The sequence below is a fragment of the Cynocephalus volans genome, chromosome 11, assembly GCF_027409185.1.
Source record: "Cynocephalus volans isolate mCynVol1 chromosome 11, mCynVol1.pri, whole genome shotgun sequence".
Lineage (NCBI taxonomy): Eukaryota > Metazoa > Chordata > Mammalia > Dermoptera > Cynocephalidae > Cynocephalus > Cynocephalus volans.
This window is the reverse complement of record NC_084470.1, coordinates 75,591,828-75,618,325: the sequence shown is the minus strand read 5'-3', so window position 1 is coordinate 75,618,325 and position 26,498 is coordinate 75,591,828.

Genomic DNA, 26,498 nt, shown 5'->3' with positions numbered 1-26,498 from the left:
TAAAACAAACTCTATTAGACCTAAAGAAGGAAATAGACACTAATACCATAATAGCAGGGGACCTGAACACTCCACTGTCAATATTAGACAGATCATCTAGGCAAAGAATCAGTAGAGAAACACAAGATCTAAACAAGACTCTAGACCAATTGGAATTGGCAGATATCTACAGAACATTCCACCCAACAACCTCAGAATATTCATTCTTCTCAGCAGCACATGGATCATTCTCCAGGATAGATCACATATTAGGTCACAAATCAAGTCTCAATAAATTCAAAAAAATTGGAATTATCCCATGTATCTTCTCAGACCACAATGGATTAAAACTAGAAATTAATAACAAACAAAACTCTGGAAACTATACAAACACATGGAAATTAAACAGCATTCTACTTAATGACATATGGGTCCAAGAAGAAATCAAGCAGGAAATCAAAAAGTTTATTGAAACTAATGAAAACAATGATACATCATACCAAAACCTGTGGGATACTGCAAAAGCAGTATTGAGGGGAAAATTTATTGCATTAAATGCTCACTTCAGAAGAATGGAAAGATGGCAAGTGAACAACCTAACACTTCACCTTAAAGAACTAGAAAAACAAGAACAATCCAATCCTAAAGTTAGCAGACGGAAAGAAATCATTAAGATCAGAGCAGAACTGAATGAAATTGAAAACCAAAAAAACAATTCAAAAGATCAACGAATCAAAAAGTTGGTTTTTTGAAAAGATAAATAAAATTGACAAACCATTAGCATGGCTAACAAAAAAAAGAAGAGAGAAGACTCAAATAACAAAAATTAGAAATGAAAAAGGCGATATTACAACTGATTCATCTGAAATACAAGGAATCATTCGAGACTACTATAAACAACTATACACCAACAAATTTGAAAATCTGGAGGAAATGGATAAATTTCTGGACACACACAAGCTCCCAAAACTGAACCGTGAAGACGTAGAAAATTTGAACAGACCAATAACAATAAAGGAGATTGAAGCTGTTATCAGAAGGCTCCCAACAAAGAAAAGCCCAGGACCAGATGGATTCACAGCAGAATTTTACCAAACATTCAAAGAGGAATTGATAGCGATTCTGTACAAACTATTCCAAAAGATTGAAACGGACGCAACTCTCCCAAACTCATTCTATGAAGCAAACATCATCCTGATACCAAAACCAGGTAAAGATATAACCAAAAAAGAAAACTACAGGCCGATATCCTTGATGAATATAGATGCAAAAATCCTCACTAAAATACTAGCAAACAGAATACAGCAACACATACGAAAAATTATTCATCACGATCAAGTGGGATTCATCCCAGGGATGCAAGGTTGGTTCAACATACACAAATCAATAAATGTGATACACCATATTAATAAACTCAAACACAAGGACCATATGATCATCTCTATAGATGCTGAAAAAGCATTTGATAAAGTTCAGCACTCATTCATGACAAAGACCCTCTATAAGTTAGGTATAGAGGGAAAGTATCTCAACATAATTAAAGCCATATATGACAAACCCACTGCCAATATCATCCTGAATGGGGAAAAGCTGAAAGCTTTTCCTTTAAGAACAGGAACTAGACAAGGATGCCCACTCTCACCACTCCTATTCAACATAGTGTTGGAAGTACTAGCCAGAGCAATCAGAGAAGAGAAGGAAATAAAGGGCATCCAGATTGGAAAAGATGAAGTCAAACTGTCCCTGTTTGCAGATGACATGATCCTATATATCGAACAGCCTAAAACCTCTACAAAAAAACTGTTGGAATTGATAAATGATTTCAGCACAGTAGCAGGATACAAAATCAACACACAAAAATCAGTAGCATTTCTTTTCTCCAATAGTGAACATGCAGAAGGAGAAATCAAGAAAGCCTGCCCATTTACAATAGCCACCAAAAAAATAAAATACTTAGGAATTGAGTTAACCAAGGAGGTGAAAAATCTCTATAATGAGAACTACAAACCACTGCTGAGAGAAATTAGAGAGGATACAAGAAGATGGAAAGATATTCCATGCTCTTGGATTGGAAGAATCAACATAGTGAAAATGTCCATACTACCCAAAGTGATATACAAATTCAATGCAATCCCCATCAAAATTCCAAAGACATTTTTCTCAGAAATGGAAAAAACTATTCAGACATTTATATGGAACAATAAAAGACCACGAATAGCCAAAGCAATGCTCAGCAAAAAAAATAAAGCTGGAGGCATAACACTATCTGACTTTAAGCTATACTACAAAGCTATAATAACCAAAACAGTATGGTACTGGCATAAAAACAGACACACTGACCAATGGAATAGAATAGAGAATCCAGAAATCAACCCACACACTTACTGCCATCTGATCTTTGACAAAGGCACCAAGCCTATTCACTGGGGAAGGGACTGCCTCTTCAGCAAGTGGTGCTGGGATAACTGGATATCGATATGCAGGAGAATGAAACTAGATCCATACCTCTCACCGTATACTAAAATCAACTCAAAATGGATTAAGGATTTAAATATACACCCTGAGACAATAAAACTTCTTAAAGAAAACATAGGGGAAACACTTCAGGAAATAGGACTGGGCACAGACTTCATGAATACGACCCCAAAAGCACGGGCAACCAAAGGAAAAATAAACAAATGGGATTATATCAAACTAAAAAGCTTCTGCACAGCAAAAGAAACAATTAAAAGAGTTAAAAGACAACCAACAGAGTGGGAGAAAATATTTGCAAAATATACATCTGACAAAGGATTAATATCCAGAATATATAAGGAACTCAAACAACTTTACAAGAAGAAAACAAGCAACCCAATTAAAAAATGGGCAAAAGAGCTAAGTAGGCATTTCTCTAAGGAAGATATCCAAATGGCCAACAGACATATGAAAAAATGCTCAACATCACTCAGCATCCGGGAAATGCAAATCAAAACCACATTGAGATACCATCTAACCCCAGTTAGGATGGCTAAAATCCAAAAGACTATGAACGATAAATGCTGGCGAGGCTGCGGAGAAAAAGGAACTCTCATACATTGTTGGTGGGTCTGCAAAATGGTGCAGCCTCTATGGAAAATGGTATGGAGGTTCCTTAAACAATTGCAAATAGATCTACCATACGACCCAGCCATCCCACTGTTGGGAATATACCCAGAGGAATGGAAATCATCAAGTCGAAGGTATACCTGTTCCCCAATGTTCATCGCAGCACTCTTTACAATAGCCAAGAGTTGGAACCAGCCCAAATGCCCATCATCAGATGAGTGGATACGGAAAATGTGGTACATCTACACAATGGAATACTACTCAGCTATAAAAACGAATGAAATACTGCCATTTGCAACAACATGGATGGACCTTGAGAGAATTATATTAAGTGAAACAAGTCAGGCCCAGAAAGAGAAATACCACATGTTCTCACTTATTGGAGGGAGCTAAAAATTAATATATAAATTCACACACACACATAGACACACACACACACAAACCGGGGGGGTGGGAAGAAGATATAACAACCACAATTATTTGAAGTTGATACAACAAACAAACAGAAAGGACATTGTTGGGGGGGAGGGGGGGAGGGAGAAGGGAGGGAGGTTTTGGTGATGGGGAGCATTAATCAGCTACAATGTATATCGACAAAATAAAATTAAAAAAAAAAAAAGAGAACAGAACTGTAGTTATTAGAGGGGAGAAATGGGGGGGGAGGACAGAGAAACATGAAGGATCTAAAAGACTGATTATGTTTCATAAACATGAGTATACTAATTATCTTGATTAGATCACCACATATTGTACACATGTATTAATATTTGATTCTGTACCCCACAAATATATATAATCAATAAAAAAAGACATCAAATGCCAACAAGTATATACAAAAATATTCAACAGTACTAATCATCAGGTAAAAGCAAATTAATCACACAATTAGGTATCAGGTCACACCTGTTAAGATAGTTATTATTAAAAAGGCTATAGACAACACGTGATGGCATGGGTGTGCAGAAAAGGGAACACTTGCACACTGTTAGTGACACATTTGAGAAATAAGAACAAATCTGTGGGCCTCTCACTTTCTGATTTCACAATATGTCACAAAAATAAATAATTAAACAGTCTTCTACTGGTATAAAGGCAGATATTTAGACAAATGGAACAGAACAGAGAGCCTGGAAATGAAATTTTACATATACAGTAAAACAGTTACTGTTCAGGGTTACAAGGTTACACAATTAGGAAAAGATAGTCTCTTCAATGAAAGGTGCTGGAAAACTCGTGTGAAAAATGAAGTTTGACCCTTATCTTACAACATTTAGAAAAGAAAACAAATTGAATTAAAAACCTTTTTTAAAAAGGTAAAATTGAATAATTAAATGTAAATTCTTTTTTCTAACATCTCCTACCTTTATATTATCTTTCCACTTAAAAAAACAAAAAAACTTATCTACTGCCCTTTAACAGATCACAGGAGACATTTGAGAAGGAAAACGGTTTTTATACTGCACATCTCCTATATATCAGGTGGGAAGAAGATCTTTGACTTTATACAGCTTTCTAAAAGAGAAATTTGAAACACTAAATTAACCCTGACCTACAGCCAAAATTGGCTCTTAAAATCACATGTTTGGGAGTAAACAAAACCATTTATTTCTGAAGGTTTTCCATCTCATCTCTCTTCTGGGAGATTAATTCCATGAACTTTTCTAAAATAGTATGATTTGCCAGCAGCAGGAAAAGTGTAGAAAATTAATTATAGATGTATGTTAAATTACTTTCATTACCATCCCTGGCTTAGGGATAGGCTCACGTGAGTGGAATGACTGATCAAAGAGCCTTTCAATCCACCCCCATGCCAACAGCTACTTTAGTTTGTAATGCTGTTCTCAGGTAAGGGAGGAAAGCAAGCCACGACTTGAAGGGCTGTTCTCAGATTCCTGAGGGAGGAACATACAGTGGGTCCAATGTGAGTATCTGAATATTAATGTAGATATGCCCTTCGTCCCCATGGGTTTCACTAGCCTGGTGTCTTAGTCTGTGTTGTGCTGCTACAAGAGAATACCTGAGACTGAGTAATTTATTAAGAACAGAGATTTATTTCTTACTGGAAAGCTCAGAAGTCCAAGGTTGAGGGCAGGCATCTGGCAAGAGTCTTCTTACTGCATTGTCCCATGGTGGAAGGTGGAAGGGCAGGAGAGCACACTGAGAGAGACAGAGAGAGAGAGAGAGATTCATCTTTCCTCTGCCTTTTTTGTCCTATCTGAGCCCCAGCTGGGGTCTGCCCATGTTAAGGACAAATCTTTCCCATTTGGTCACATGCCAATCTCCTCTGAAAACACCCTCACAGACACACCCAGAAATGATCCTTTGCCAGTTCTCTAGGTGTTCCATAACCCAATCATGTTGACACCTAAAATTAACCATCACACCTGGGGTTTCGGAGTCTATCTCTCTGCTGTCTCTCTACTCTCTCTGCTCCACCATTTTTGCAATGTAATACCCTGCTGTCACTGAAGTCCCCACCAAAGAAAGCCTTCACCAGATGTGTTCCGTGGATTCTAGACCTCCTAGCCTCTGAAACTGTAAGCAATAAATTTCATTTTATTTCTAAATTACCCAGTTCCATATATTTTGTTATAAGCAACAGAAAGGGACTAATACACCCAGTCAGTATAAAATCAAGCCCAGCACTGCACTGAAGGAACACCTAGTAATCTTTTTGCCTGTTTCTAAGTTTCAGATGCTTATTCTAACAAAACACTAGTTCAGATGAGAAAACTCAGGTTCAAGGAGGTTCACCTGGAGTCAGAACTAGAGACTCTTTTCTTAAAAAGAATCTAAAGCATTACTTCCTCTCCCTGACCACATCTTGTTCCACACAGAGCAGGTAGTCAGGCTTTTGCTCATATCTGAGCTCTCTTGCAGACAGCTCCCACCCATGGGACATCATCTGCTTCTCTCCGCCTGTGGGCATGTGCGGCCTGCTCATGGGGATGGTAGACATGCCTGAAAGTTGATGTCCCTGGGATGACCCTCCAACAATGATAGAGAACTGTGGATGAATAAGTAGGATTCATGCCTCAGCTGCTGTGCCCTGAAGTGGGACATTTCTGAGGCCTGATCCACACAGTCTCTCAGACAGTCTCCAGCTGCTCTCAGACGTAGCCTGATCAGGAACACTTGCTTCAAGCATCCCTCTCTGCCCTCTCTCATTCTTCATTCCTCAACACATTTTCTGGACTTACCTCCCAAATAAGTCACTTGTACCCAAATCCTTGACTCAGGGTCTGCTATAGGAGGATCCTAAACCAAGACAGAGAGGAAGCTTGGTCTTAGAGATAAATCAGCATCCCAATGTAACAAATCAAAACATTCATGGTCTATACTGGTTTGAATGAGATGCAAACATAATCAGATAAAAAACAATATATATTGCAAAGAATACAACTTATCAGGGAAAATTTTTTTTAATAGATCATTTGTCATCAAGTGACATAGTCCTCCTTACTAGGGTTTTGGAACTAGGAGTTAACAAGCTGTCTCTCTTTATCTTTGTCATGTCTGTGTATGTGTGTGTATGTGTGTCCAAATCCTTTAATCCTACATAAATATTCACAATATTCATATTTCCAGATTGGAGAAATTTAATTAACCTTTGATAATTGCATATTTCACTCATTTTGAGAGCAAATAATTTAGAATTTAAAATATGAAAGATAGTAAAATCAAAATTTCAAAGGCAATATAAAATGTCTTATAAATACTTTAATACACCAGGTTTCAGAAATAGACATAAGTAACCCTAAGATCATAAAAGAAAAATGTAGACAGCAGAGATGGAAAAAGTATTTAATTACCAAATGAAACAATTATACTTTAGAAACATATGTTTAAATATAATATTGATAATGGTGAATCGTACTGCATAAGTATGAGCTAGGACTTAGTGAGCTCCCCAAATGTCTCTGGAGAGAATTGGTTCTCTCATGATGACAAGTAAACTTTATTTTCATTTAGGTACTTCATATATGCTGTCTACTATGAGATCTTTCTCTCAACAGCTGTTATTGTCAAATGATCAAATAAAACAAATTAGGAAATGCATGTTCATTTGTATGAATGTATGTGTATGCAAGTATACATTTGTGTGGATCCTAATTACAGGACATACCCATTTTAGAAAGCACATAAAAAGAAAAAGAACAGTGACCTCATGGTGAAACTCTTCAGAAGTAATTAATATCGGTATTTTAGCATATACTTGTATATTTTCCAACTTTATTATATTTTTAAGTAATACACATTTTATATGTATTAATATATATATTAACAAAATTTGGATCAAAATATATGAACTATTTGATATCATGAGTTTTTAGCTTATTAAACTATGATTTTCCATGTCATAACGTATTTATTCAAAGCAATCTATAGCTGACTTCTTAATATCTCATTGTATTTATATCCCATAATTTATTTAACCTTTCCCTATTATTGGACATGTATGGTGTTTACAGATATTTGCCATTATAAATAATGCTGCAATTAGCATCCTTATTTATTGTCTTTTTTACAAAGATAATTGGTTGGTTTCTTATTATAAATTACTATAAATGGAATTTTCCGAGACAAGGCTATAAATATTTTAAAACTCTAGACACACATTGCTAAATAGTTCATTTATATAACTTACATATTCTTGTCAGCAATGTGTAACAGTTACCACTTAACTACATCCTTAACTTCATGTATTAACATTTTTTAACTGTTGTCACTATGATGCATGAAAAAAACTCTCAATTTTTAAAATTAGATGTATTTGCTTATTAGTGTATATTGATTTGTTTAGTCATTTGCCAAGTTTTTTAAAACAATTTTTAAGGGTTCTATCTTATCTCACAATATTAACCCTTTGCCTTCATTCAATAAGTATTTATTGAGCATCTACTCTATGTCAACCTTTATGCTAGACACAGGAGACATGATATGGAATAAAATATAAATAGTTTCTTCTTTTCTCACAGAGCTCATTGTTTGCCCTTCTTCTTTTCTCTCAGAGTTTGCAGTCTGTGGGGGACAGGCTGTTGAATGGTGGGTTTACAGAGGTCAGGTGCTATGGAAACTGAAGGGATCAGCACTGTGCACAAGAGTTATTACAGCAGGCCGCCAACTGCTTTCCTTAAAAGATGTGCTTATAAGGTTGGCCCTTGGATTTTGGGAGGCTTCCAACCCCTCCATGATAAAAATAGCTTATTGTGCCTAAACAATTCATACAAATAATGTCACTTATTATTGAGCACTTGCTTTCTTTCTGGGTGTCTGGAATCTTGGTACATGCCAGACAGAAGCTGCCTACATGACCAGCTCCAGTGCCCCTGGGCACTTAGTACATAATGAGCTTCACTGGTAGACATTTCACATGTGTTGCTACAAGTTGTTGCTGGAAGAATTAAGCATGATCTGTGTGACTCCACTAGGAAAGGGCCTTGGAAGCTTGCACCCAGTTTCCTCCAGATTTCACCTTTTTGCCTTTTCCTTTTGTTGATTTTGATTTCTATCTTGTTTCCGTAATAAATCTTCACTGTGAGTACAACATATACTGGGTCCTGTGAGTTCTTCTAGTGAATCATAGAAACGTGGGGTTGTATTGGGGATCCTGGACACAGATACCTAACCTAGTCATGATACATTTTTTGTGGAGAGTACATGAGGACATATGAGAAACCAAAAGCATCAGTTAGAGTACCTCATTACTACAGGAAATTAACCCTACACCAAGCAGTGCTCTAGTTTTGTTTTTTTTAATTTTTATTGACTCATAATTGATTATACATAACTGCTCTAGTTCTTTTAAGAAAGCTTAAAAGCAAAACCTGAAAGGGTCATACTATTTTAAAGCAACTTAACCATGTCTCAAAACAAAGCTGGAGACTAATTTTAGAAAAAAATAATCTAGTATCTAGCAAGCTAAAATTTATAATGTCCATCATCCAGTAGAAAATTACCAAGCTTGCAAAAAGCAGAAAAATGTAACCCATAGTGAGGAGCAAAATCAATCAAAACTCATCTAGAGATTACACAAATGACACATTTACTAGACAAAGACTTTAAAACAATTATTTAACTATTCCATGTATTTAAGAAGATAGAGGAAAGATTAAATGTTTTAAGTAGTGACATAAAAGGCATAACCAAAAGACCCAAATGTATAGAGATGAAAACTAAAATGTCTGAGATGAGAAATAGTCTGAGTAGGAAAATAATTACAGATTAGATATTGCAGAAGGAAAGGTTAGTGAACTTGAAGACCCAGCAAATAGAAACTGTCTAAAATAAATCATAAAGAGAAATAAATAGCTATGAAGATTGAAAAGGGTATTAGAGAATTATGAAAAACTTCAAGCAGCTAAATATATATGTAAATGGAGTCCTAAAACGGAGAGGATAGAAAAGAGATAGAAAAAAATTTGAGAAAAATTTGAAAAGGTGTCAAGAGCCACAGATAGAGACATGGAAGAGATAACTGCCTCCAAGCCACACTTTGGCCAATGAAAGGCAAAAGATGAGCCAGACCATTAGAAGCTTCCCTCTCTAGTTCTCATCCCATTTGGCTATTCTGGCATGCCTGTATTCTGCACATGCTTTCAAGAGAGAGCCCACTTGGGCAGGTGACTGGTTTTGCTTCTTTGCATCTCATGAAGCAGTGAACAGCTGTGTGTTGTGTGCATCACCTCATCTCTGCTTTCCATCTGTCTTAGTCAGTTGTGCTCCTGTAACAAAATGCCACGGACTGGATAATTTACAAACAACAGAAATGTATTTCTCACAGTTCTGGAGTCTGGGAAGTCCAAGATCAAGGTATTGGCAGGTTTGGTGTCTGGTGAGGGACTGATCTCCCTTCCAAAATGGTACCTAGTTGCTGCATCTTCCAGAGAGGAGGAATGCTGTTCCTCACATGGTGAAAGGGATAAAAGAGCAAGAAAAAACTCCCTTCAACCTCAAGCTCTATTATAAGGATGCTAATTCCATTCACAAGAGCAGAGCCCTCATGACTTAATCACTTTCCAAAGGCCACACTTCTTAATATTGTTGCATTGGGGATTAAGTTTCAACATGAATCTTGGAGAGGACACAAACATTCAAACCATGGCACCCTCCTTTCCTGACTCACATCTCTTTTCTCTCACTCTCACTGCCCTGGGATTGCACTTCCTCTTAAAGCATTAGCACTTAAGTATTGCTTCATATGCTGATTTTAAGGGAACTCCGCCTAAGACACCGCAGTGCAGGAAGGGAAAGTATTATTTGGGTTTGGTGGAAGAAAGCTGAGGCAATTTCTTCTGATTGCATCTATTTTTTTTCTGTGAAAATGATGATGATATGAAGAATTGAAGGCTTTACAAGAATGGAGAATATTTGACCTAGGTGTTGTGCAAAATGGGCATAAATTATGACTGAAAATAAAATTGTTGGAAAAAATTACCAAGCCATTTGAGATAAGTGACCAGAAATGTACACTGTTTGAGTATTCCTTATGTGAAATGCTTAGAACCAGAAGTATTTGGGGGTTTGGAATTTTTCAGATTTTGAAATATTTGCATATTTGCATATAACGAGTTATCTTGGGGGTGGATTCCAATTCTAAACATAAAATTCATTTATGTTTCATATACACCTTATACACATAGTCTGAAGGTAATTTTATATAATATTTTTAATAATTCTGTACATGAAACACATGACCTGTCACATGAGGTCAGGTGTGGAATTTTCCACTTGTGGCATCGTCTCTAAAAGTTTTGGATTTTGGAGCATTTCAGATTTTGAATTTTTGGATTAAGGATGTTCAACCTGTATTGGCCCCAGCATGTACAGTTTTATCTGACACTTCTCAGAAATCTGAGTATGGAAAAGGTAGACTCTGGGACTTGTCCAAACTTAGATGGTGTTTTAATCAACCAAGTGTAAGAGAATTCAAGGGAATTAAGAATATTTGCAAGACAGTGCAAGGGAGTTCAAGGGAATTAAGAATATTTGCAAGACAGTGATTGAAGAGAGAGAAATTCTAAGCTGGACAGTGAAAAGTGAAAGAAATTAAGACAGAGAAGGGTGAGAGGGGAACCAGAAAGTTTTGTAGGTCTCAGTGTGAACAAAGATCTTAATTCTAGGGAAGAGTAGAGAGAACTGAAAGAAAAGAAGGTTGGGATCTGAAGGCAGAATGTCTGCATGTGCAGTGTTGGAAGTGGAAACGTTTCACTGACAAACGTAAGGGTGTGGTTATAAACGGGTGGCTGAAGTGGTGTAAAGACAATAACTACAACAGTTACTGGAGATGTGAAACAAAACCAGTTAGTAATGCGAAAACTAGGAAACTAGAACGAACTCTTTAGAATGTTTTCTTGGTCTCCATCTCTTTCCATATTCTTTAACTAAGCTACTTATTTTTTAGACTAAATATTAGTGACCTTTCTTCATTAATTTGCCTTCACTGTATCATAAATTCTAGCTTGAGTTCAGAAGAACAAAATTATATTTAAGTACATATGAATGTGCAATGTGTGGAAGAAGAGATGGGGAAGGATCAGTTTGTTGGCAGGGTTGAGGGGGCAGGTGAAAGCTGAGTAAGGGTGAGTGAGTCACTCACTCTGTCTACATTTGTAAAGGTTTCACTTTCCTCATACGTAAAATGAAAATAATGCTACTTACCTCATGAAGTTGTTTTGAGGATTAAATTAAGCAAATAGCATTAATTATGTAATGCTTGACATACGAAAAGAACATATGCAAACCCACAAATGCACATGTGTTTAAACCAAATTCTATTAGTTCTGTTTTATATTAATATGTTTTTAATGATGGTAAATGGCCATAAGCTCTTATTTGTGTTACTGAGGTGCAAAAAGAGGAATAATTTTTAAAAATAAAATACAATATGCTTTTTGGTGGACTGTTAGAAGATATGTCACACTTAGCTGTTGAATATTTCCTAGATTGTTTGATTTGGCAACCCCTACCTGCAAGTAACATCCACCAATTTGAACTGCATCCTTTTCAGAGTTTGGTGTGGTAGATAATTAGTTCCTGAAGATCTTTCCCTGGAGACCTATTACAAAATTTTTAGATGTAAATGATGTTATTTAAATTAAAAGGCCATAGGTTTAAAGCTTTTCTTTCATGATGGCATGGTGGTAGAGGCCTGAACTAGGGTAGAGAATGATATTGAGCTCTACTTCTGACTTTTATTTCCACCTGCTTGGAAGGTCTGGAATGGAACCCTGCAAAGTTGAGGCTTAGTTTCTTCACTTTAGAAAATAGCCTCCTTGTTACTATCTACCTCCAAGGCTTTGTTGGTGCCTACATGTACAATTGTGTACATACAGAAAAAGGAGATCTCTTTCATTGTGGACAACCTAGCCAGCTGGCTTGTGTTTTTCAGTTACATTTGGGCTTTCAGCTATTGCTTGGCAGGAGGCATCTTCCCCTACTTTTTTTAAAAAACCACTCTGTAAAACATTCTAGTTTACCAGATGGTTTTCTTTACATTGTAAAGCACATTGTTTGCTGTTAACTGGAGTCGATTTTTCCCCCAAAGGAAAGAAAAAATACCTATTGAATACAAGAGTAGAGCTTCTTTCATAGGGCAGGAAGTCAATTTAACATGAAATGAGCCTCTAACCTGGCACATTTAATTGCAGTACTGAAGACCCAGAGATTTACTTGGAAATAAGCCAAGTACATTTAAAATTCTTATCACCCAGACATGGGCAGTTCTGGGTTACATGCATATTAATCAACAGAGACTACTGGGGATCCAGATGTGCAGGTGTTTTTCCTACACAAATGTGCATGTAAAAATGATTTGCATACTCAATTTCTCATAGCAACTCATTGAAACAGCCAGTAGTTGGGTACTTTCCTGAAAAATCTCAATTGAGAGCTTTCATTTCTTTAGTTCCTTAAAAAAACACAAAAGCAGGAAAGCAGCTTCAAACTATAAAGCAATCCTTGACTTCTTTGAAAGACACTGTAAGCCATAATTCTATAAAAATGACTGTGCCACAAACGATAATAAAAATGATCATGATACTAGGAATATAAAGTAGGGAAAAACTAAACAGATGAGTTTTATAAACTGAATAAAATGTGAATATGAAACTAGAGATAAAAATGGTGGCAAGTGATTCTTGGCTCCAACAATTTTAGATTTTCTCATTGAACATGGATAGACCAAGTAATCGTGTACAGGACTCTCATTGAAGAGCATTTATAATGTACCATCAAATGCACATCACATTCAAAAGCTGTAAGATTGAATAGTAATCTGAGAGATGATAGGCAATTGTTGTTTGGGGCTCTAAAATATATTCTTGATACTCTGTTGGTGTATTTGTGTGGGTACGTGTGTGTGTGTGTGTGTGTGTGTGTGTGTGTGTGTGTGTGTGTGTGTGTGTGTGTGTGTGTGTGTGTGTGTGTGTGTGATGGTCAATAAGACCATTGATCTTATTTTCTCAGAAAAGTGAAAAGTCCTAATTTGTGAGAAAGAGGCAAACTCTTGTCAATCAAGGCATCTGCTTCGTAGTTTGATCTTAGTGTTAAATCTTAGTGTTTTGGTAGTTTCATTAGTAATCTTAGGGTTTCAGTAGTGTTTTGGCTATGAAGTGATATGTTTAGATATTGGAGATACAAGCACATTGGTGAAATTCTGCTCTTGAGTCTACCACATGAAATCAAATAAATGAAGCCTTACTACTTTTTTAAAATATTGTTTTATTTCATTCTTATCCAAAAATTCAAATAATTGATAAGGCCAGCCTCAAAAGTACATTCTGGAAAAAGCAAAACTAGGATCAGAAAATAGATCAGTGGTTGTCAGAGCCTGGGGATGCAGGGGAAGAACTGAATCCAAAAGGACACAGAGAAATTTTGGAAGTGGTAGGAATGTTCTATCTCATAATTGCGGTAGCAGTTATGAGTATATGAAGTATGCAAATTATATTTCAATCAACCTAACTTTTAAAAAATTCACATAAGCACTTTTGCCATGGACTACCAGAATGGTTTAACGTGGAAAAATAGTCTTCAACTTATTGCCCATTTCTTCTGTCACTGAATACACGTGCAGTCAGTGGCCATGATTTAATCATATTCATAATTGTCGCAATAACCAGTGCTGAATCAAGATTGGGAGGCACACTGCTGAATGTCCCTTCTTCCCCGTGAATGAAGCAGTGTGTAGCTTGGCCTTCGGGAGTTGAGTCTCTGTGCCCAGAGCAATGCCCTTTCTGGCTCTTGCATCACTGCTGTTCCACCAGAGCTAACTACAGGGTACCTTTTTCAGGTCTACATCTGGCAAACCAAATAAGCATTGACTAAATGATACATATCTTCTTATGTGGCATGACTGAAAGGTGGAAAGCAGAATAAAAGTCACTTGTCATACCTCCATCATATATGCAGTAGGTGTGTGTGCACAAAGGAGATTCATATTTTCATTTTAGTGGGTCCATCCAACCAAGCTACACGCATAAGGATGAGTGGCCACTCTTCCACATCGCACATCACTGGGACTGTGCTGTTGTCCAGCACTGACATAAAGGAATCTGCCAGGAGGTTTTACTCCTTTCTATGCAGATATTGTATGCCGCCAATGTTGTATTTACAAGCTTTGTGTATAAAGTATGGTACTGACCTCCTTTTGGCTGTAAGGAAAGAGATAAATAGGAAGGTGTATTCTCAAACTTTCATAACAGACAATATAGTGAACACTAAAATACTTAGATTATATTTTTACTTCATGTCACACTCTTTCAACTGCCTAAGCAATATCCTCTTATTGCAGACTAACTTGTCCCTACACAATCAGGTTGAAATCCTACATTCACCCCCAAAGTGCTATTCATTACATCCACAGGGTAATTCTGAAATAGCATTTATGTCGCTGTTGCATTGGGACTTTTATGCATCAATGAACCACTCAGAAGCCACTAAGCCATTTTTATAAATTGAGTTTACAATATAGTATAATTGTAACAAATAAAAATGGGAAATTAACAAATATAAGTGGTAACAAGTAAATGATGTGAAAACACATTAGTGAGATGATCTGCACCTTTTAACTAAAAGTTAGCTGAGATGAACTATCAGCCTGGTGCAGCCCAGACCTCACACGTGCAGTGAGGTTTAACAACAGTTCTGTAACATTTATGCCTTATATTTCAAAACCATCACATGTATTTAAGCAAAATATATTTTTGCTTATTATTTTTGTTATTTGTGGCACTATTTTTATCTCTAAAATAACTAAAGGGTCCTCAATAAACCGCCGGGACCCCAACAAATCACACTATGAGAACTTTTACATTAAGGAACTTACATCCTTTTTACTTTGCAGCTAAAGAAACTAGATCCAGTCTGCATTAGTCTGCTTTCTGTTGCTTATAACAAAATGCATGAAACTGCCTAATTTATAAGGAAACGAAGTTTATTTCTTACAGTTTTGGAGACTGGGAAGTCCATGGTCCAGGGGGCGCATTGGAAGAGGTCCTTCTTCTGGGTGGAAACTCTCTACAGGGTCCCGTGGCAACGCAGGCAATCACATGGTGAGGATGGCAAGAGCTCCCTAGCATGCACACTTGCTCTCCTTATAAAGTCACGAGTGCCACTCCCGTTAGTGAAATGGAGCAGGTACCCCTCCTTGATAAAACCCCTCAAAATTTAGATGAAAGTGAAGTGTGGTCTTGGTCCCTCAAATGTCTAGTGTTTTAGAATCTGGAAACTAGGCTCAACAACTAGCCATTAAAGAAGTAAGTACAAAAGCAAGCAGCTAAGCAAGAGGGAATGTAACTTAAGCAATAAGGACAGACATGAATCAGAGCCACCAGATTCTAAGGATGAAAAGCAATATCTTTTTTTATTTTTGTATTTTTTTGGCAGCTGGCCAGTATGAAAATCCAAACCCTTGACCTTGGTGTTATAACACCATACTCTAACTGAGCTAACCAGCCAGCCCCAAAGGTGATAGCTTGACATGTATCCTTGAGCTGTTTTTACAGGAACTGAGACTCCACCAGATGGTCAATGTTGACCAAATGCTGACTGCAAGGACCCCAGACTGATTGGAGCCAGAAGATTGATGATCAGAGACCCAGAACTGTCCCTCTGTATTCTGAGATTCAACCAATCAGAAACATCCACAGGCTGCTCATTCAGCCCAGACCCCAACCCATGAATTTTTTCTTTAAAAATCCTTCCTTGTAATCTATCAGAGAGTTCAAGTTTTTTCTAGCATTAGCTGCCTTTCCTCCATTGCAGGCACAGTTAAATGCCCGATTTCCCTCACTGCAACCCAGTGGCAGTGTTTTGACTTAGCTGCTTGTCGGGTGACTGGAGACAAGTTCGGTTCGGTAACAAGAGCACCATTGTCACAATCCAATCACCTCTTAAAGGCCTCAGCATTCAACACTGTGATAGGCTAATTTCCCACCCTCTTAACACTGTGACAATGGGGTCTAAGCCTCAATGAGTTTTCAGGGGACATTCAATCCTCAGCACAGTCAGTCAGTCAAGTTACTTCCCCAAGGTCACACAGCTGATTAATTACAACTGGCAATAATAGATCCAACATCCTCAACTCGTGACTGCTATGGCAGTCATTACACCCCAAGTCTCTACTCCCTTTATTGATTCTTGCCATCTACCTAAATCAGTGGTTATCAAATGTTAGTGAGCATCAGCATCACCTGGACGGCTTGTTAAATGCAGATTACTGGGCCCCACCTTGGAGTTTCTGATTCAATAGTCCTGGGTGGGGCCAAGAATCTGCATTTCTCATAAGTTCCCAGGTGAGGCTGATGTTACTGGTATACGAACCACACTTTGAGAAGCACTGATGTCTTGCTCTTCCCTGACAGTCTTATTAAGTAGTGCTTCCCAAATTTTTACATGCATAGAAATCATTTAGAGATCTTATCAAAATGCAGAGTCCACATTTCTAATGAATTTCTAGATAATGCCAGTGCTTTTGGTCCTTGGACCAGGTTTTGAGGAAATCTTCAAAACTCACTCAGCTGTAAAGTAAACACCAGAAAGAAAAACTAGAAACGTAATTTGGGCCAGAAAAATCCTAGAATCGCTCAAATGTAGCATCACTTTCAAGAGGATATCCTTGCAGACACACGTGAAGCAACACCCAGCAATTTTAGGAGTAAGGTCCTGTCATTCATTTCCAGTTCCTCTATGTCATCACAAACACCACTTCCAAAGAGCCTCTAAAGTCCACTGGTTCGGTATCTGCCTTACTCTTTCTCGTTTCCCTTGAGTACGGTGGCAATTTTAGACATCTCCCAGACACATGTGGCCCAAATGTTTGTGTAAAGGGAGAGTGTGCAGATGCAAGCTCTTGTATTTTGACCTAAATTAAACTGCCTGTCTATGACGAAGGGTCACATCTGCCTCACTATTCTACCTTTTAAGCTCAGTGATCCATAACAAAAGAAGCAAGCACACCAGGTGTGGGGCCTATATGCCTCCAGTTTCTGACCCAGCCTTAGAGTTTAAACTCCTTCATGTAACATTTACCTTGTGATTCAATAGTACAGACCCCGCCGCCATCTCAATCTGTCTTACCCTTCACCAGTTGCAATTTTGACATTCGTTTGAAAGCATTCCTAGTTTTCCATCCTAAAATGCTGCGACTTCTGCCTTTTGCATATTAATTTTCAGTGAACGTTTTTTGCCTTAGCATACTCCTTCTCATTCATTGATTTATGCTTTCAGCAATAGTAACTGTCTTTCATCAAGCAATACTATGTGTCACTTGACCAGCAACACTTGCTATGCATCATTCTTACAGAAATATTTACTCTGTGTCATGCCCTGTACCAGACACTGAGGATTCATCGGAGTATGATCCTGCCTTCATGGATGTTTACCTTACTCTAGAGGAGATGTGCAGAGCAAGAAGGGGCCCAGGCTTGTAAACAGTATCAATCCATCTCCCAATGTGCTATCTTATGGAAAGTATGTAGAGAACATGGGAAGAGAAGCCTACACCACCCAGGTCAGGAAAAGCTTAAAGAAGAAGTAGCCTCCAAAGTACTTTATCCTGAGTGTGAGTGGGAACCATCGAAGGGTTTCAACCAGTGTGGGTGACCTAATCTGATCTGCAGTTGAGAAAGATCACCCTGGTGCTTGCTGCGTGGACAGACTAGAGAGAGAAAGACAGGGAGATCGGTTAAGAGAAAATAAATCCAGATAAGAGATGATGGTGGCCTGAACTAGTATGGGGACGGAAAGAAAGAGACGTATTCAAGCCACAGTCTGAACAGTGAATCAATGGAATGGGTGTAGAGGTGAGGGACAGAGAACTCAAGGATAATGCTCAGGAATAATAAAAGATTCCATTTGTTAGATGCTGCATATCCATGCAGAGTAAAGTTGACGTCTTTTACAGATGAGAAGAAACAAGTTCTGAAAGGTGAAGAATATGCCCAAAGTCCAAAGAATGAATGGGTAAATGGTACAACTCAAGTCATCCTGACACTAAAGCCATGATCCTGTTAGTGTGTGTTCATTTTGGTGTCAATTAATTGTCAGCTTCCTTTGGCTCAGAAAACAGATTGCCTGAATTTGAATTCAAGTTCCACCATATGCTAGCAGTGTGACCCCCAAGCAAGTTATTTAATCCTTTCCATCTGTGCCTTTCTTATTTACAAAATGAAGATTAAAATAGTTCTAACATCCTGTGTTTACTTAGCACAATTCCTGGCACATGTAAGTCCCCAGTAAAGGCAGGCTACTGTCATTATTTTATTCTTTAGCAGCTACTCTTCCCTAGTCTTTCCAGAGTGGGCTATTTTTTTGCAGGTCTGTGGTCATAAGGACCCAGCTCCTTAACAGTGCACAGAGGCAGGAGCCATGTGTAGCCAACGCACCTGGCTTCAATCTGTTTGCCCCTTTCTCGGTGGCTCACCTGTCCCTCTTCATCTCCCAGATCTCTAAAGGGGGAGCTCTCCAGGACCCAAACTTTGGACTAGTCCTCTTTTCCATCCACCCTCTTTCTGTGTGATCACACCCATTTTCATGACTTTAAATGCCACCTATATTCTGATGAATCTCACATTTCAATCTCCAGGTCACTGCCTTCTGGCTGCATGTATTCCACCTCTTGACATCTCCACGAGATATCCAGCAGTCCAAAACTGCACTCCTGACTTTCTTCCCAAAGCCCACTCCTCCTGCAGCCTACCTCTTTTGAGTTAATGGATATTTCTTTCTTCTATTTGCTTAGGCCTAAAACTATGATGTTATACTTGACTTCTTTTCCTGCACCCCACATCTATTTCGTAGCAAATCCTATCAGCCATGCCTTTAAAATATACCCAGTCATGCCACTTCCCGTCACCTCTACTGCTACCACCCTCGTCTGACCCATCTCTGTTGCTCACCTGGATTGGTGCTAGCACCTTCTAATTCATCTCCTGGCTTCTCTCCTGACAAGCTCCTAAAATGGCAGACCTCATGGTATTTATAAAAATCATTTAATGTTGACGTTTAAAGATACAACATCGTTATAGCAGATTTTTAACTCTCTTTGAAACAACAAATGGAAAGACAAAAGGCAAAGTGCTACCAATAAATTAGACTGTTTTTGAAAATTGATCACATGATGAAAAGTTTGAAAAGTAGTGAAGACAACTGTTATAAGAAATAAAATTAACTATTGTTAACTAATTAGTTAACTACTATTAACTATTGATAAATAAAATTAATCTTTTGTGTTTCTAACCACATATATGCTTCATATTTAGCCAACAATCTAAAATTGATAAAATTGTCTCTGGACAGTTTGTGTTCTGAAAAACAACTTTAAATTGATTTTAGGTAGAAAAGTTGTGTTCACATGTCATAAAATAAATCAGATAATATTTGTGAAAAAATACACAAGTTTTTAAATATGTTGTTTCATTAATATGAATTACATAGAAAAATAGTATGTATAAAATAAAGCGTCCATATATTTCATATGATAAATATGTCTAACCAACTAATCAAGTATGTACTTGAAAATATATCAGACTATATTGTAATTTGGAATGAAGAACAGTGTCAACTTAAAATTGTTTATCACATAGAAGAGTGGAAAACTTAGAATCAAAATTAGCAAAGATTCAAGGATTTTCTACTAACTGAAGATGTCTAGAACCTAAAATATTTCACAGTGAATGTTTTAGAGCACTGGGCTTGTATGTTGGGAGTCTATCCAGAGATGAAAACTATTGAAAATGGTTTCAATTCCAAGGCAACTCTGATATGTCAGGGCTACCTGGGCTCACATGCAGATCCAGTGAATTGTTACTTGCTCCACGTAACTTCAGTATTAATCTCAATACCAGTTTATGAGCATAATATACTTGTATCATATTTCTCAATTCAATTTAGTTCTAATAACATCATATTTGTGATGTGATGCTTTGATATCTAAAAATGGGAAGCTATGAATTTGATAAAATATTTAATCCACGGTGATTTTCCAGTATCATTGTATCTCCAGTACTTGTAAAATGCCATTATTTTCACATAAATATCAATATTTCGAATATGTAAACACATTTTTAAGAACCATTAATAGTATAGTCATATTTAACTATGAAATAACTGTGGATATAAGATGGCAACATTATAGAGCATTCTCAGGATTTCTCTGCGTTTACAGTGTTCAGAAGCTAATTTCAATTTTGTAGAAACATCATTATATGCATAAAGTGAAGTAATGGAAATACACTTAATTTTCTTTTGGATAACAGCTTGCTTTTATCATCTTTCTCAACTACTCACATTCATGCTTTTGATTTATGCTTTTGTCTTCTTCTGTTCTTTCAGCATTCATTTCTATTTCTCCCTTGTTTCTCTCCCCTTTTATAGTCTATTATTATAGGCCATCACAAAGAGAAGAAAATTCCAGAATATAATTCAACTATGCCAGGATGAATAAACACATAGCTGTGAGATTCAGAACAATCTATATTCACTCCTATACGTTACAAAATAAAGTTTAAGTTTAGAAGGTAGAAAATATTTCAAGAGAAAACATGAGATTTCTACATGTCTTTTTTTAAAAAACTTCTTTTGGTTCTTCACATATTGTAATTTCATGGTCTCTTTAGTGGAAGATCATCAGCATATCATGTGAAAAAGATATGGGAAATGCATGTTTTCCTTTAGTAATTATATTTTAACACTTGCATATTGAATTGTAAAATTCATTGATAGAATATACTGCTCTACAAATTGAAATTTAACTTTACAAAAATATGTGAAACTAACTGAGAAACTCTAAGACAAAAAGTTTTGATGTGTACAGGAAGTATGTATCTTATGTATAATTCTTCAAGAAACAGTCCTTAATAATTCACATATTTCTGAATTGATTTTAGACTTCAAATACAGTCATGCACTGCATAGCAACATTTCAGTCAACAGCAGATCACATAAACAGTGGTCCCATAAGATTATAACACCATATTTTTACTGTACCTTGTGCATGTTTAGACACATTTAGATACACAACTCCTTTCCACTATGTTACAATTGCCTGCAATATTCAGTACAGTAACACGCCGTACAGGTTTGTAGCCTAGGAGCAATAGGTGATACTACATAGCCTAGGTGTGTAGTAGGCTACACCGTCTAGGTTTGTGTAAGAGCACTCTGTGATGTTCACACAGTGATGAAATCGCCTAATGACACATTTCTCAGAATGTATCTCCATCATTAAACAACAAATGACTGTACAGGTATAATATGTTTTTAATCAATACAGTTGAAAAAAATCAAAATTTTGGAAGTATGATAAAAAACGTGATTGTGTCCAATACTGTTCTATCCTTTCCTTAGCAAGTTTAGTTAGGCATGATGTCCAAGCTTATAATTCCATGGCCACCTCCTTTAGAAGTCATCCCAGGTTATTTCAGGGGGTGGGATGGAGGATAGACTATGTTCTGAGATTGGATGACCTAAGCAACCCTTTCCCTCACAGGTACCTTTCTGGCTCAGATTCTGCACAGGTATCAGGCAGTCATTTAAGTTAACTTACTTTTCCAACCAAAGACCTTTTTTTAAATCCTCATCATAACAGTGAATCCAACCTAGCTGACACAAATCAGCCTTTTATCATATGGCAACTGAGCTCCCTTCATAAGTTGATGGCTGAGCTTCCAGACACGCAGCATGGCCAGACCAAGCCTGCAAAGGCAATTACCCTAGGATTACGCAGTGAGGTAGAGTAGACACTGCACAGCCACTGATATCAGTCTACCTGGGCTCAACTCCCGGTTCTGCCATTTTCCATGGCCATGTGCAAGTTACTTAAGTTCTTTCTGTCTTAGTTTCCACATGTTTAAAATGAGGATAATAATAGTAATTACACAGGGCTTTGGAGATTAAATGAGTTAATTCATGTAAAGCACTGATAACAGTGCTTGACATATAGTAAGTACTCAATCAATGTTAGTTATTGTTATTATTATAGTGACCTTATTTGATTTTCAGCCTCGAGCTTTCTTACTGCACTCATTATTAAACTATCAAAGATGTTTTACGCCAGGAGGGTCTGACTTGAGAGTCCTTTGTGCTACCACAGATACATGTAAATGTTTTCAACATAGTTAGAGCTCTGGCAGTTTCCTAAATTAATTTAGGGTACCCACAGAACCAAAAGACAGATTGCAAACTTGTCTACTTCATTAACAGAGATACTTTTGGAAGCAAAGTTTTTGTTTTATTTTTCCAAAGAACCAACTCTTAAGGATTTCCCACTCTACCATTTAACCCCAAATATTCCTGCTGTATTTGCTGAATAAATATAACTGCATCCTTGAGAGGAAAACCCTGAACTTCACCTATGCTATGACCAGTGAGGCCCTACTTGAGCTGGACCCTGCATTCCTCCCAATGCTATCTCTTTCCCCCAGTTCCTTACTGTGCATGGGGTATTCACAGAATACCCCAAGTTCTTTGCAGCCTCAGGACTTTTGCTCACTTGGTGCCCATGCGTAAGAGGTTCTCTTTAGTCACCTAGAACGTCTCATCCATTAGGACTTCCTGTCAGAGAGGTCTTCTGAGACCGCATTATTTATAGTAGGTACTTTTCACCCCTGTTCTTTTTTATATCTCAGACTCTTTGGGTTCCTTCATATCATTTATCACAACTTGTGTTTTTGCTTCTGCCACTTCAGGGAGGACGGAGTGGGAGGAGAGCTGGGCTTCACCGTACTCCATGAGGACCATGTCTGACTTTTCACTGATATATTGTCAGCATCTAGTATTTAGTTTGGCATTAAATAAAGGTTTAACAAATGGGTAAATGACCAAATAAATATCTTGATAAATGCATGTTATTATAGTGATTCTATATGGGGAGTCTTCCTAAAGTGCTTTAACAAATAAAAATAATTTAAATTAGAATGTTAATGATTTATATGTGTTTAAACTTGATAGTTTATTTCTGAGAATTTATTTATTCAATTAATTTGTTCTGAAAACACTTTTTAAAAAAATATAAAGAGAATAATGTTAAACTTTGGCTCATCTTTGTGAGAATAATGACATTCTAAATTACTATGGTCTGAATTTAGTTGTTCTAGAGAATTAATTTAGATACTTAATTATATCGCCTCCCTTTGCTTCTAGCTTATAAATAGGAAGTGTCTTATATAATGAAAACAATGGTGCTTAATCTCCACAATCTCCAAACTTTATGGTAAAATCGGCCATCTTAAATCACAGAAAATACTACCCAATAATGATCTTTCTATTAAAACATTGCTAAAGTATTACCACTTTTAATATAATTTATTTCCTTAAGTCCAATTAGGTCTTAAAAAATATTTGTTTAATTATACTATTAAGTGAGCATTAATCTAAAGTCAAAATCTTATGTTCCTATCTTGCTACTTGAAGAAAAAATATATAACTACTGAATGCTTTAAAATAAGGAAGAAGCAAAAACAATTACTTTGACCTTACTCTGATGCATGTGATCGTGCAATGACTTCTGTTCTAAAAAAGTAACATCGTCTTTTTGCTTCAAATGCTTTTTGAAGGAAAACTATATCTACCTGAAAGTGATAACAATCGAATCTTTTCTTTTCAATTTTTTAGACCTGAAGGGCTGATTAGTTTTATCCTTGGGAGTTTTTGGTTAACTGATTTATCATTCATGCTTTTGTATTCTCTATGTGTAGCTGCATTTAAGAAAAGACACATGAGGAGGAACAGAGTATCAAGTAAGGGTAGTAAAACATTCTCAGCAAGATAATTCCTATCAGTGCTTATATATCAGGTAGTTCTCACCATGACTATGAGTGGGAGAGTTTCAGATGGTAGTAAATCAATCACACCAAACAGATGCCATTATCACAATAAAGGAAAAGGTTCCGGAATAGTAGAATATGAACCTCCAAAAATCAGCTCCTCCATAAAAGCAATGAGAAGGCTGGCAAAAAAATTATGAAAATCAACTTTTTTGAACTTTGGGTATTAATCAAAGACTGCAACAATCCTTTGGTTATTTATGCATTTATACAAGAAAAACAACTGAATCTCAGTCAGAACTGCACTTTTCATAGCTTTTGTCTTTCCCTCTCCCCATCTCCATCTCCCTAGCTCTTCTATAGCCTTGAAAAACAGCAGCCTCACAACTACTGTAGCTATGAAAACTTCCTAGCAGCCACTGGAGAAGACAGAACAGGTTTGGAGTCCTCCCAAAAGCAGCATCCCAGAAAATTGCACTATTTGACATTTGAAAACTCCCTGGAGAAACTCCATTCTCATGGCTTGTCTTTATTTGACCTAATTCAGAGCACATTCTGTGAAAACAGCCCTACCACTAGGGCACTGGTTAAAAAACAAAAACAAAATCAGTAGCAACTGTTTAACATCATACTTGCCTGAGATGGTGATATCAATTGAGGCTAAAAAGAGTCTGACAAGAATATTTAAACAGAAAAACTGGGGAATTAAATATCTATAAGAGGCTTTGAAAATCTCACACATGTCCCTGGAAATCTAAAAGAATATGAGCTCATGTGGGGCTTTGTGCATGTGCTGAGAAAAGATTCCAAGAAGGCTCTTTTCTCTCACCTTTGGCTGACCATGAGGCTCCATGTAAGCAGGAAGTGAAGGCTAAGGCAGAGTGTTAAGTTGCCAGTGTGAGCATTGAAGGTGTGCCCCAACACACACAAAGAGCTCCTTGGCAAAGGCTGGGAGGCTTATTGTTTCAAAGGATTTAAAGAATCTCTATCCAATCATTAGCTAACAACTAAACTAACCAACCACAGACTTTAGTCACTTCGTATCACAAAAAAATACATAATTTACATAATTTGACCAGGAAAGTCACAAAACAAGTAAAGAGCAACAATAATGACAGCAAACAATGACAACAAATCCTAAAAGTGGAAAAGAAATCTGTTTCTCAAAGATGTCACACTACGTTATTCAACATGTCTTTTTTGTTAAAAGCCACACATGATGTATTGGGTAAAAGAAACTGAGGTAAAGAGGCTTTTAGTATCTGGTTTTATGTTAATCTGACTATGAGTTAGGTTGTGTTTACTGTTTACAGTAGCTGTAGGTATCCGAGGCTGTAATTTTCTCTGGTGACTTCTGGTTTCCAGACTGGTGTATAAGGAGACTATTTACTGCAGTTTCCACCAGAGACTATTTACTGCAGTTCCTTCTACTCAGTACATTATGTCTGTTTAAAAAATATATATATATATATAGCATACTAAAAGTCAAAAAACACAGTTTGAAGAGACAGAGCAACCATCAGAACCAGACTTAGATATGGCAGGGATGTTGAAATTATCAGACTGTGAATTTAAAACTACTATGCTTAATATGCTAAGGGCTCTAATAGAAAAAGTAGACAACATACAAGAACAGATAGATAATGAAAGCAGAGACATAGAAACCGTCAAAGATAAACGATAGTTTGATGGGATCATTAATAGATTGGATATGGCTGAGGATTAAAGATATCTCTGATTTTAAACATATGTCAATAAATACTTCCAAACCTAAAAAGCGAAGAGAAAAAACTGAAAAAATGGAACAGAATATCCAAGAACTGTGGGATACCCACAAAATGTGTAACATAGGCATAATAGGAATACCAGAAAGACAGAGATTAAAATAAATAAATAAATAAAATAAAGAAACAGAAGAAATACTTGAAGCAATAATGACTAAGAATTTCCCTAAATTAATGTCAGACACCAACTGCAGATCTAGTATTAGAGAATGTCATGCAGGATAAATGCAAAAAACCAAAAAACCTACCTGTAGGCCCATTCAAGCTACACAAAGTAAAAAGAAAAAAAGAAAAAGAAATAAGCCAGGAGAAAAAATAAATAAATACATAAATAATAATAAAAATAAAAACAAATAAAAATGAAATAAGCCAGAAGAAAGAAATA